The 13,896-nt window shown below is 41.3% G+C and overlaps 1 protein-coding gene across 3 annotated transcripts in view; it reads right to left on the bottom strand.

Annotated features, from left to right (window-relative positions):
- Nucleotides 1–8,944: 8,944 nt before the first annotated feature.
- LOC129822196 (membrane-associated phosphatidylinositol transfer protein 3-like) overlaps nucleotides 8,945–13,896 on the bottom strand; it is a 178,111-nt gene continuing 173,159 nt past the window's right edge. For all 3 annotated transcript variants that reach the window (XM_055880265.1, XM_055880264.1, XM_055880263.1), the window contains one exon: nucleotides 8,945–11,747. The gene's annotated coding sequence lies outside the window, so the exon portion shown is untranslated. The remainder of the gene's footprint in view (nucleotides 11,748–13,896) is intronic.

Consider the following 13,896-nt stretch of genomic DNA (forward strand, 5'->3'; position numbering starts at 1 on the left):
AGCGAGAGAGTTGGTCAGAGACAGCACGCTCAAGTGTTTTGGAAAGACAAGAAAGAGGGGATACCGGTTTGTTCGATTTCAGAGGGGCCGAGTGATGTTGTTTTTTAGGATGTGAGCGACTGGCCACCTTGAAGTCAGAGGGGACAGTCCCAGACAGTGGTCAGGGATGAGTTGATGAGGGAAGTGAGGAATGGGACAAGGTCTCCAGAGATGGTCTAGAGAAGGGAGGAGAGGATGGGACCGAGTGGGCAGGTTATCGGGCGGCCGGACCACACTAGTCTCAGGATTTCATCTGGAGAAAGAGGGGAGAAGAGGTCAAGGTGTATGGTAGTTCTGTGTGAGGGGGACCAGTGGATGAGTGAATAGGCTGAGTGAATGAGGAGCGGATGTCATCAACCTTTTCAAAGTTGAGGGAGGAGGGATGACACAGCAATCATTTCTACATAAATAATATTGTGGAGATAAGACAATTCTTAATGTACATTTGCAATAGAATTCATAGCATGATAAATGTGTGTATGACTTAGCACACACTCAATTACATTGGAGAGCCCTATCGATCCCTATCATAAAATATTTGTCTCCTCCTGATCTCTCTATTCCTCTCCTCCTCCTCTTCCTCCTGTTCCTCTCCTTCTGCTGCCCCCCCAAATATGTCAGGGACAGACAATGTGACAGTGGAGGAGTTTAGTGACATGGTGCTGTCCTGTCCCGTCTATGCCAACCCCCCTGTGACGGTGTCGTGGCTGCTGGACGGGGAGGCCCTAGACCTGGTCAGCGGTGGTTACACCCTGTACCAGGACGGCAGAGAGGCCAAGGTCACATCACCAAGGCCCTAAGCGACCTCCAGCCAGGACTCTTCAGCTGTATGGTAACATCCATAAAGTATGGAGACACCACCAAGTTCATCCAGCTCACTGTGGAAGGTTAGAGCTGTTATGGAGAGATCAGAGAGAACTGAATGGTGCTATTATACTGTGGAAAACATATAGTTCAAGTCTGGGTTAAACTGAGATTATTATGCTTTTATATCACGTGAACAATAGGTAATTGCATGAGAGAGGTAGCTTGTGAAATTACTGTCTGTCTGGTTGTTGTAGAATCTAACAATTACAGTGTATACATTTACAGTCTGAAAGAAGATAAAAAGTCTGGGATACTATGACATTATTGTCATAATTTCTATCAGAACAAACAGACAGAACAAACTTACTTTTATGAGAGAGCTAGCTTGTGAAATTACTATGTCTGCTTGTTTTATTGTAAGGCGACAACTGTTGGAATCAGAGTCATATGTACAGTATATACGTAGGGATAAAAGCCGACGTTCTGTATATTACTTTGGAAATAGAGGATGACGCAGCGGGACGAGGCGGACCCAAAGTTAAAAGTTAATCGAGTGTTTTCATGTGCTGAACACATTCAAATACCATACATTTTCAGCCAGCAGCATACCACCCTGCAACCCATTGCTGGCTTGCCTCTGAAGCTAAGCACAGTTGGTCCTGGATGGGAGACCAGATGCTGCTGGAAGTGGTGTTGGTGAGGATGTGGAATTGGAGACAAATGGGAGTGGAGTTGCTGTGCGGGAGATGATGGACAAACATACAAGTAAAAAATAAAGTCAAAATAAAAAGTATGTTTGAATGACACTGAGGAGCAGTGTTTTTACAGCTAATGCCACTTTGTCTGAGGCTGATGCCGTGCAGGTGTTTGTACACGTGCATATGCACACACATTCAAATAAACGCATACAAGAACACACACATACATGTAATAGTGCCAGACATGCACACAAACATATACAGTTGGCATTGCTGTTATGATTTTAGTTGTCCTTGATGTCCTTTGTTTTTTTTATATCTATATATATTTTTTGCATTGTTGTTTGCTGTTTTCTTCTGTCTTTTCCTTTTTTCTCTTTAGTTCATTCTCTTGGTTGTTGGTGCATGGGGGGGTTCTCGGGGGTGGGGAATGGAATTAATTGTATTTTTTATTTTTATTTTTATTCTTGGGGGGACTGTGGGAGGGGTCTCAAATGGTTGAGGGACAGCTATTGGGGAACTGTGGGGGGTTCTTGGAGGGTTCGGGTTCAATTTTTTGGGCCTGGTGGGACATCTGTCAACGTGCCCTTGAGCAGGACATTGACCCTGGATGCTTCTGTGTCGCTCTGAATGGGAGTCTGTTGGATGACTGGTATGGTGTAGTTGTTGAGCGGCTTCACTGCAAGTATATTGTATGTTTCGGATATTCAATAATATATATATTTTTAAATAAATAAATAGTGGTGTTGGTCGCACTCTTTCCTCTGTTGTATTTTTTGAATCCCAGGGCAGGGATTGGGGACATTTCCCTATGTAGGTTGCTGCCTTTTTGATGGAACATTAAACGGGTGTCTTGACTCTCTGTGGTCACTAAAGATCCCATTGCACTTATAATAAGAGTAGAGGTGTTAACCCCGGTGTCCTGGCTAAATTCCCAATCTGTCCACCTAATCATCCCCAGCTTCCAATTGGCTCATTCATCCCCCCTCCTCTCCCCTGTAACTATTCCCCAGGTTGTTGCTGTGAATGAGAATGTGTTCTCAGTCAACCTACCAGGTAAAAATTAAAATAATTCACAGTGCTGAAAGTAAGAGATACAGTATGTTCTACAACGGTACCTACATAGTTACGGAAATGTTGCAACTAATTGTTTTATTTTGTATAACACCCTGCCGATAAGGAACATCATGTATTTCACCTGAGTAATAAAGAACTGAAGCCTTAAAAAACGTTGATTTCTGGTCGATTACAAAAATGAATAAGTGACTGAAGGAACTTATTTTCTATTATATTCTTTGCTTATTGAAGGCTTGTGGCACAGCGGTCTAAGGCACTACATCTCAGTGCAAGTCCCTACATCTCACTACAGTCCCTGGTTCAAATCCAGGCTATATCACATCCAGCCATGACTGGGAGTCCCATAGGGCGGTGCACAATTGACCCAGTGTTGTCTGGGTTTGGCTGGGGTAGGCTGTCAATGTAAATAAGAATTTGTTCTTAACTGACTTGCCTAGTTAAATAAAATCTTACCATGCCTGGACCAGACAAAGATAATGATTCAGCTACATTCTCGTGAATGTGATTCTATGACGTTACATATTCATAGGCTAAATGCGAAGTGAAAAGACATTTTGGTCATGAGCTCAAATCAGATCAGAGGAGACCGTTCAAACTGGCTGTCAAATCCAAAGAAGTAACCAGTGTGGGAATGGTCTGATAAATGACAGTGCCAGTTTTGTGGCTCGGGTGCGTGACCTCTTTCTTCTAAAGGGCATTTATTCAAATCCATTTTAAGGCAATTTCTTGTTTGTCCTCTGAGCTTAAATAGAAAGCAGAGACCGAATGAATTCTATTTCAAAATAGAACATTTACGTTTAGAAAGTCATTTGATGGAAAACACTATATAAGAGTAAGTAAAGAATACATAAAGTCATCTAAAGAATGAATTGCCAATGTAATGCCCTTCTAAGGTGTTGTAAACTAATATTAGCCTCTGTAAAGAAAGCACAGCAGTATATGTTTCCCACGCTGGGTTGTCAGGGGAAACTTTATCTGTATGGCCTTGCTGGATTGTCAGGGGAAACTTTATCTGTATGGCCTTGCTGGGTTGTCAGGGGAAACTTTATCTGTATGGCCTTGCTGGGTTGTCAGGGGAAACTTTATCTGTATGGCCTTGCTGGGTTGTCAGGGGAAACTTTATCTGTATGGCCTTGCTGGGTTGTCAGGGGAAACTTTATCTGTATGGCCTTGCTGGGTTGTCAGGGGAAACTTTATCTGTATGGCCTTGCTGGATTGTCAGGGGAAACTTTATCTGTATGGCCTTGCTGGGTTGTCAGGGGAAACTTTATCTGTATGGCCTTGCTGGGTTGTCAGGGGAAACTTTATCTGTATGGCCTTGCTGGATTGTCAGGGAAACTTTATCTGTATGGCCTTGCTGGGTTGTCAGGGGAAACTTTATCTGTATGGCCTTGCTGGGTTGTCAGGGGAAACTTTATCTGTATGGCCTTGCTGGATTGTCAGGGGAAACTTTATCTGTATGGCCTTGCTGGGTTGTCCTTTTTAATTGGGGGAATGTACTTCATCAGAGTGTGCGGTGTGTGTGAGAGAGAGAGAGTCTGGCTGGCACTCAGATTTTTTTTTTTTCTCTCTCTCTGTCTGGACTGCACTGGGCTGTTAATCTAAGCAGAGTTTAAAGCATGTCATCCCAGCTGTGTCATCACAGGACAAATTAAGCCTTGGATTGGTGTCCAGGAATAACAATCCCACTGATTCAGCACTGGCATGTGGTGGCATGCTCTGTAACTACCTGCCATAGAGAGGTTAAGTAGAGAGTTGTGCTGGTGCTAAATAATTCTGGCAAAGTATGAGCTGGAATGTTACTGCTGTGCAAGTAGACCGACAGTATGTGTACTGTGAATAACAATTCTGATTTACTAGTTAATAATATTTTGCATGACAATGAACAAAACATGATCTGTTGCTGCACGCCTTCTGAGTTCTCCAATCCCCTGTTTGGCTGCTTTAATCTTCTGTTTCACAACCAAGACCTGCACATATTTCCTCAGTCATTATGAGTACTGAAGTGCTGTGCTGCTAGGGGCTATTTCAGTTCACATTCTACAAATCATAACAACCGCTTTCAGTGGGAATCCATAGCGGTCTTGAGACCACTTTCAATCACATACATGGATTACCTAACGTGTTACCAAGGTCACCTATTGTATCATACAGTATATTTTTTTATCATTATTTATTTAGCCTTTATTTAACTAGGCAAGTCAGTTAAGAACAAATTCTTATTTACAATGATGGCCTAGGAACAGTGCCTTGTTCAGGGGCAGAACAACAGATTTTTACCTGGTCAGCTCGGGGATTTGATCTAGCAACCTTTCGGTTACAGGCCCAACGCTCTAACCACTAGGCTACATGACCAAAAGTATGTGGACACCTGCTCGTCGAACATCTTATTCCAAAATCATGGGCATTAATATGGAGTTGGTCCCCCCTTTGCTGCTATAACAGCCTCCACTCTTCTGGGAAGGCTTTCCTCTAGATTTGGAACATTGCTGAAGGGACTTGCTTCCATTCAGCCATAAGAGCATTAGTGAGGTCGGGCATTGATGCTGGCCGATTATGCCTGGCTCACAGTCGGCGTTCCAATTCATCCCAAAGGTTTTCGATAAGGGTTGAGGTCAGGGCTCTGTGTAGCACAATCAAGTTCTTCTACACCTATTTTGACAAACTTTTTCTGTATGGACCTCGCTTTGTGCATAGGGGAATTGTCATGTTGAAACATGAAAAGGCTTTCCCCAAACTGTTGCCACAAAGTTAGAAGCACAGAATTGTCTACAATGTCATTGTATGCTGTAGCTTTAAGATTTCCCTTCACTGGAACTAAGGGCTCTAGCCCGAACCATGAAAAACGGCCCCAGACCATTATTCCTCCACCACCAAACGTTATAGTTTGGGGCAGGTAGCGTTCTCTTGGCATCTGTCAAACCCAGACTTGTCCATCGTATTGCCAGATGGTGAAGCGTGATTTATCACTCTAGAGAACCCTTTTCATCTGCTCCAAAGTCCAATGGCGGCGAGCTTTACACCACTCAAGCCGACGCTTTGCATTTCGCATGGTGATCTTAGGTTTGTTTGCGGCTGCTTGGCCATGGAAACCCATTTCATGAAGCTCTCGTCTAACAGTTATTGTGCTGACGTAAGGCCATTCTACTGCCATGTTTGTCAATGGAGATTGAATGGCTGTGTGCTCGATTTTATACACCTGTCAGCAACAGGTGAGGCTGAAATAGCCGAATCCACCAATTTGAATGGGTGTCCACATACTTTTGTATATATAGTGTATGTGCTGTGATGAGTGAGTATGTTGTTGTCTTTTCAGTCCCCTCTCTCCCGTTGTGTGAGCCATATTTCAAAGTGATTGCATGATGGCCCTCTGCTGTGCTGTTGACCATTTAAGTGAATAGCTTTGCAGCCAAAGAATTCAAGAGCAGTTAATCAAACTGAATGAGATGGAAGTCACGACTCCTATCAAAGGAACAACCCTGTCAGGTTTCAAAAAGCCTTTACAACTAAGGGATTTTTTTTATGTGGCTAGAAGAGAGGTAATGGTGGAACTCTAATAAACTATTCAAAATAACAATAGTTACTACATACTGTAGGACTGGTAACTGTGAATGAGGATAAATAGAGTTGCAGTGATCATAATCTCTATACTATAAAGTCTAAAAAGCTTTTGTATTTGATGGACAGGTCAATGTTTGTTTGACTTTGTCATTACCAGTGACAATGAGTACATGCGTCTTATAGGGAAACTGCCTTGTTTCCAGATATTGACCGGCTAGAGGGGCTTAGCAGTATGACAAAATGTGTCAAAAAGTAGGCACTACTTTCTACAGACTTCCTGTGAACTAACTTTTCTCCCTATTTATATATCAAGGACAAATTAGATTCATAACACCACGGATAAGGACACAGGAAGTCAAAATAAGAGTGTGATGGGGAATTGGTTGCCTAGTTTTAAAAACCTAATTAAGCATTTAGGGTAACATTTTACAATGTGGGCTATCTGGTAAAGCTTTCCAAATAGCTGTGGATTAGCATAAATATTAAGAAGAGGTCTGCTCAAAGATGTGTGATAATAGGCTTGATGGAGTCATTAGAATGATGGGATAAAGTTCCCAGGACTGATTATTAGAGCTGGAGAATAAGCTGGAGGAGACAGCTCAGTTTATCACAGACATCTCAGGTCACAGTACCAAACCTATTTAGCTCAAAGGTATAGTGTATTTAGCAGCTAGCTTTTCAGTACAGGAATCAAGTACTGAGGGTCTATAAGAGTAGCTTTAAAGAAACAAAAGCATTTGTTTGTGCTCTATCAGATCAGAGTAACAAAGGAATATACTTGAAGTTCATAGGTATTAGCATCTAGTACTTCACTACAGGAATTAGGTGGCTGTGAATGGCTCTGAATGGTACCTTACTAGCTTTGAAGGTTATTAATAAAGACCAGTGGCAGTCGGTGCCGTTTAAGATGGAGGACAATTATTTTTTCATGAGCATGGCCTTATTTCTATTACAGCATATTGGATGACTGTCGTTCATATTTCATTCACCCAGTTAAATGTAACATCGATAGGTTTAGGCTACTACATGATAGTCAAATTTTCCCTATACCCATCATGAGGTTGCTACAACCTAGCCTATGAATGAAAGTTAACAACATAGGTGCAGACAGGTGGAGAGAAAGATTTGAGGTGACAGACAGTTATACATTCCATACTGCCTTGCACATTCTTGCCTGCGTCTAGCTGATCTAGGGTGTAGTCATTGGTCCAACAGTTGCAAACGAGAGTTTCTATTGGACAAAATCAGGTATGTTTATCACTATTTCATTCTGTTTACTTTCGTTTAAGAAACGTTTTTCAACGGAATTAATACACCCCTGATCACACGCAGTTAACTTCCATAGCTACATACAAACAGTTTGTTGTGTTCCTTCTCGCATCTAAGAGCTCTCCTCCTCTCACCTTTTCCCTTCGCTTGTGGACTTCAATACACAACACATCAGCTGTCTGTGACCAGGCTAAAAAACATTTCCAAGCCAAACCTTCATATCATGCTACACACAGCCTACATCGTTGTTACCATATTTGCTAAAGTAAGATCATAGTCAACATAGCTAATAGAACGTTAGTGAACCCGCTACAATCATGCAGTACAGTGTTCAGTCAGTAAGTTGTTAACAGTTACACAGGCGGCCCGGTGGCAATAAATTAGTAAAGCTTACCTTGACTTGGAAGAGTTCCAGTGTTGGAGTCATTGCCAGCTACAGTAGCTAACATAGCATCCCTCTGTTTGAGACAGGTGTTTGAATAGACAAAACTAGCTAGCTCCATTTGCTAGCTAAGTGAAAGTGAAATAAAAATTGACTAAATATATCTAGCTGTCTCTTGCTCCTCCTTCATTTTTGAAGTAATGAATTTGTTCAAAACTGTTCAACTATTGTGTCCAGGTGTGACAGATGAGACACAGGTGTGCGTAATGATGGTTACCAGGTGTGCGTAAAGATGGATTGCCTGGACTGGTGGTTAGTAGACCGGCGACGTTGAGCGCTGGAGAGGGGGTAGACGTGACAGTTTTAATTTATTATTTGGTGACGTGAATATATTTTGTATAGTTTTATCTAAAATGTATAACTTTTTATTTTTATGAAATTCACTGAAGATGATCCATGTAACGGCAGACTAGCTCTTCCTCCTCCTCGGACGAGGAGAGGTGAGACGGATCGGAGGACCAATGTGCAGCGTGGTAAGTTTCCATGATTTAATATACACGAAGACAAGACACTATACAAAATAACAAACGTACTAACCGTCACAGTCCCGTGTGGCACAAACACTGACACAGGAAACAACCACCCACAAAATCCCAACACAAAACAAGCCACCTATATATGATTCTCAATCAGGGACAACGATTGACAGCTGCCTCTGATTGAGAACCATATTAGGCCGAACACAGAAACAGACAAACTAGACACACAACATAGAATGCCCACCCAGCTCACGTCCTGACCAACACTAAAACAAGCAAAACACATAAGCACTATGGTCAGGACGTGACAATCCACCCCTTCCTGCTCTGAGGAGCCTCCACTTACACAGACACAGGAGTATTGGAGTTTTAAAACCAAGTTTAGCCTCTGTCTGTGCTCTTTATACATGTATTGTTCCTGTGTTTATGCGTAGACGCTTCTGTTATGTTGTCACGTTCCATGTTAGTTGTTTTATTAAACTTTTCACCTGCTTCTCGACTCTCCGTTACAATACAGGAGCGTCTATAGCGACAGCTGTGAAAGCAATTAATATAGACACAGGAGCATTGGACCAAATTGAGCCTCTGTCTGTGCTCTTTTTCTTTTTATTACTGACAGGATAGTGAGAGATGGTTGAAGTCCAAGAACACAATTACAGGAAACCATATCATATAAACAAATGTTCCCACTACATTAAATCTGAACAAAATGTTCTATTGGATTTCTGCAGCAGTGCAACTCTGACCATATAGTTTACCTAAAGATAGAATAGCATGACAATAAATAAACAAATATCACTTAATTTACATAAATTATGTAAAATATTTAATGGCAATTTATTTTTTCCTTTCACATCAGATTTTATAGGAAACAGGCCAGCTGAAATCAGAATCACTGTAAATGTCTTAGTGTATAACGCCTATGGTAGTGTCGTCCAAAATACATTATCATACAGTGTACAACACATTATATTGATGGGAATGATCAGATGACATTGTCATGATCAAGATACAAATCACAAGTCAAACTGTATATCATCCTATCAACAGTATTCACCCAGACCAGGACATTGTTGCTGGTATGTTATTGACATTATTATAGGGATGGAGTTACTGGGACCTTTTTACATTCATGTTTTAAATATAGCTACTGTTCTGTCATTAGTTTAGTAAGCTTAGATATTGTCCCAAAGCTGTGTTTCTCTATGTGGTTAAACAAAAGAGGAAAGCAAACAACTCTCTCTCTCTCTCACTCTCTCTCTCTAAGCTTCTGATTTCAACCAACAGAGATTCTTCTCTAGTCAATGGGTTTGAAACTAAACCCTGAGGCAATGCTAAAGCTCTTGCTCTTTCTTGACAGTTATAAAAACCTTACCAGTGTAATCGTTGGTGAAACACTCATCTTAAATCTGAACCATGCTCCTGCTTTTAACAGGCAACACTGAACAACCTTCTCCTTCCAGAAGACATGGTCTTTACTTTCATGTTCAGAAGCATATTGGAGCTCCAGGTATTTACACCATAAATACTTGATTATACAGAAACGTAGTACTTAAATATACAGAAACGTAGTACTTAAATATACAGAAACACACACACACACACACACACACACACACACACACACACACACACACACACACACACACACACACACACACACACACACACACACACACACACACACACACACACACACACACACACACACACACAGTGCATACATGAAGCATGACTCAATTCCAGCATATACTTAAAATGTATACAAGACAAAATATCAAGTAGATACAATGTACTTTCTCATGAATGTCAAACTCATACTTTGGTCAAGCAATTAGGTTAGTAACATAATTTTCATAATTCTACACAACAACAAAATACATATTAAGGCAAAAGTAACTATCAGTCACATTAAACAACAAAGTTTAAAAAACACACTTTTAAAATATTTCTGCACACAGTTATTCATCATAGAAAAATATGTGTGTTGCACAGAGAGGTGAGATCTTTTCCTAACCCACCATAGTACAATGTATGATACGGTGACATGGTATCTCATCAATAGACATGCCCCTTCATTAGTCCCAATGACCCTCACAGTTCAAGATGTAGCTTTCCTAAAATGGATGCTAACTATAGCATTCTGAATGATGTTATTTCACCTTACAAGAAAGTTAGGATCTATTGCAAGATATAACGTTAATAGGACTTATTCTCTTACAACTGTCAGTTCCATGTCTTAGACTTTTGACCATAACAAAATCAAATAATTGATTTCATCATTCCTCATGAGAGGTCGTCATGACTAGTCTGATGTCGTTGTCTATCTCATCACAAACCTGTAAACAATTTCAGTCAATTCAGTCCAAGCCTTCCCTCAAACAGCTTTACAAAGCATATCATACAAGCCCAGAAACTCGACAGAGAAGGAGTAAAACATGTAGTTCAACATCTGCGGACAGATATAAGATCACAACAGCAAGCAAATCCCGCTATCGTATCTGAGCCAACAGGAGTAACAGCATTCCACAGAACTACAGCCCACCAAGCACCACGGTATACTGTAGTACTTGTATAGTGCAAGTCAGAACAACCAGTGGCCATGGACCCCCTACCAGGCTGCTGTCTGAAGCCATGTTCTGCCTCAATGACTGACTGAATGAGAGAGGGAGAGATGGATGGATGGCTATAGGGCTGAGACTGGAGTGGGGTCAGTTTAGGTCAGCCGGGCTGAGGAACATAAGGTTACTGTCCCCAGCGTGAAGCAGCCAGAGGCCACACAGCGCTCCTGGGGATACAGACCATAGAGAGGGACAAGATGTCTGTCCTATTTACATAGAGACTAATTGCAAGAGTCAGTCGGTGTAGCTCTGCCACCTGTCAACACAGCAGGTCAATGAACACACTGTCTGGAACATCTCCTGGTGGTGTATTGCTTGGGCTAGAACATTCCTCCATAGGTTTCAACAGGATCTTCTCTGTTACTCTTCCCAGTGGGGGATGAGAGGGAGTCTTCTGGCATATGACTCTGGTTGCATCTGTGTGTTGATCTAATGTTCTGCAGAAAATGTTTCTGCACCATTTTACAAACGACCAAAGTGTCTCTCTCTCTCGGCTTGACAAAAGATAACACATTGATTCATTAGCACTGCCACTGAAAAAACTTTTGCCACATTGGACATAATTTGAGCTTGAGAGACAGCATTAGAATGAATCCATGGCTGTTTCAAGCATTAGGAGAAAACTTGAGGAATTTCATCTACTGAGTCCTGGGAGTGGAGAAGGGCAGCTTTTGAAGAAGTGTAGAGGGCCAAGCAGCTAAGCAGGAGGTTAACACAACTGATACCAGCAGAAGATCCAATATAGGTGACGACACTGCCAAAAGAAAGAGAGATTCAGTTCCAATCAAATCCCAAAGCCATATATATATATATATACAGTGCATTCGGAAGGTATTCAAACCCCTTGACTTTATCCAAATTTTGTTACGTTGCAGCTTTATTCTAAAATGGATTAAATAGTTTTTTCCCCTGATCAATCTACACACAATACTCCATAATGACAAAGCAAAAACAGGTTTTTAGAAAATTGTGCTAATGTATACAGTTGAAGTCGGAAGTTTACATACACCTTAGCCAAATACATTTAAACTCAGTTTTTCACAATTCCTGATATTTAATCCTAGTAAAAATGTCATGTTTTAGGTCAGTTAGGATCACCACTTTATTTTAATAATGTGAAATGTCAGAATAATAGTAGAGGGATGTAACGGCTTTCTTCTGTGGACGAAGGATCGGACCAAAGTGCAGCGTGGTTAGTGTTCATCATGTTTAATTAAAGCCAATAAACGTGAACACTACAAAATACAAAACAACAAAAATGTGAAAACCAAAATAGTTCTGTCTGGTGCAGACACACGAAGACATGAAGACAACCACCCACAAAACCCAACACAAAACAGGCTACCTAAATATGGTTCCCAATCAGAGACAATGACTAACACCTGCCTCTGATTGAGAACCATATCAGGCCAAACATAGAAACGGGAAAACTAGACACACAACATAGAATGCCCACTCAGCTCACGTCCTGACCAACACTAAAACAAAGAAAACACAAAAGAACTATGGTCAGAACGTGACAAGGGAATGATTTATTTCAGCTTTTATTTCTTTCGTCACATTCCCAGTGGGTCAGAGGTTTACGTACACTCAATTAGTATTTGGTAGCATTGCCTTCAAATTGTTTAACTTGGGTCAAACATTTCGGGCAGCCTTCCGCAAGCTTCCCACAATAAGTTGGGTGAATTTTGGCCCATTCCTCCTGACATAGCTGGTGTAACTGAGTCAGGTTTGTAGGCCTCCTTGCTTGCACACGCCTTTTCAGTTCTGCCCACATATTTTCTATAGGATTGAGGTCAGGGCTTTGTGATGGCCACTCCAATACCTTGACTTCGTTGTCTTTAAGCCATTTTGCCACAACTTTGGAAGTATGCTTGTGGTCATTGTCCATTTGGCAGATCCATTTGTGACCAAGCTTTAACTTTCTGACTGATGTCTTGAGATGCTGCTTCAATAAAAACACATAATTTCCCCTCATGATTGCATCTATTTTGTGAAGTGGACTAGTCCCTCATGCAGCAAAGCACCCCCACAAAATGATGCTGCCACCCCCGTGGTTCACGTTGGGATGGTGTTCTTTGGCTTGCAAGCCTCCCCCTTTGTCCTCCAAACATAACAATGGTCATTATGGCCAAACAGTTCTATTTTTGTTTCATTAGACCATAGGACATTTCTCCAAAAAGTACGATCTTTGTCCCCATGTGCAGTTGCAAACTGTAGTCTGGCTTTTTTTTATGGCCAGGCTTCTTCCTGGCTGAGCTGCCTTTCAGGTTATGTCGATATAGGACTCGTTTTACTGTGGATATAGATACTTTTGAACCTGTTTCCTCCAGCATCTTCACAAGGTTCTATGCTGTTAATCTGGGATGGATTTGCACTTTCACACCAAAGTACGTTCATCTCTAGGAGACAGAACGTGTCTCCTTCCTGAGCGGTAACAAGGCTGCGTGGTCCCATGGTGTTTATACTTGCATACTATTGTTTGTACAGATGAACGTGGTACCTTCAGACGTTTGAAAATTGCTCCCAAGGATGAACCAGACTTGTGGAGGTCTACCATTTTTTTTCTGAGATCTTGGCTGATTTCTTTGGATTTTCCCATGATGTCAAGCAAAGGGACACTGAGTTTGAAGGTAGGCCTTGAAAGACATCCACAGGTACACCTCCAATTGACTCAAATTATGTAATTTAGCCTATCAGAAGCTTCTAAAGCCATGACATCATTTTCTGGAATTTTCCAAGCTATTTAAAGGCACAGTCAATGTAGTGTATGTAAACTTCTGACCCACTGGAATTGTGATACAGTGAATTATAAGTGAAATAATCTGTCTGTAAACAATTGTTGGAAAAATAACTTGTGTCATGCACAAAGTAGATGTCCTACCGACTTGCCAAAACTAGTT

The sequence above is a fragment of the Salvelinus fontinalis genome, chromosome 24, assembly GCF_029448725.1.
Source record: "Salvelinus fontinalis isolate EN_2023a chromosome 24, ASM2944872v1, whole genome shotgun sequence".
NCBI classification, from domain to species: Eukaryota; Metazoa; Chordata; class Actinopteri; order Salmoniformes; family Salmonidae; genus Salvelinus; species Salvelinus fontinalis.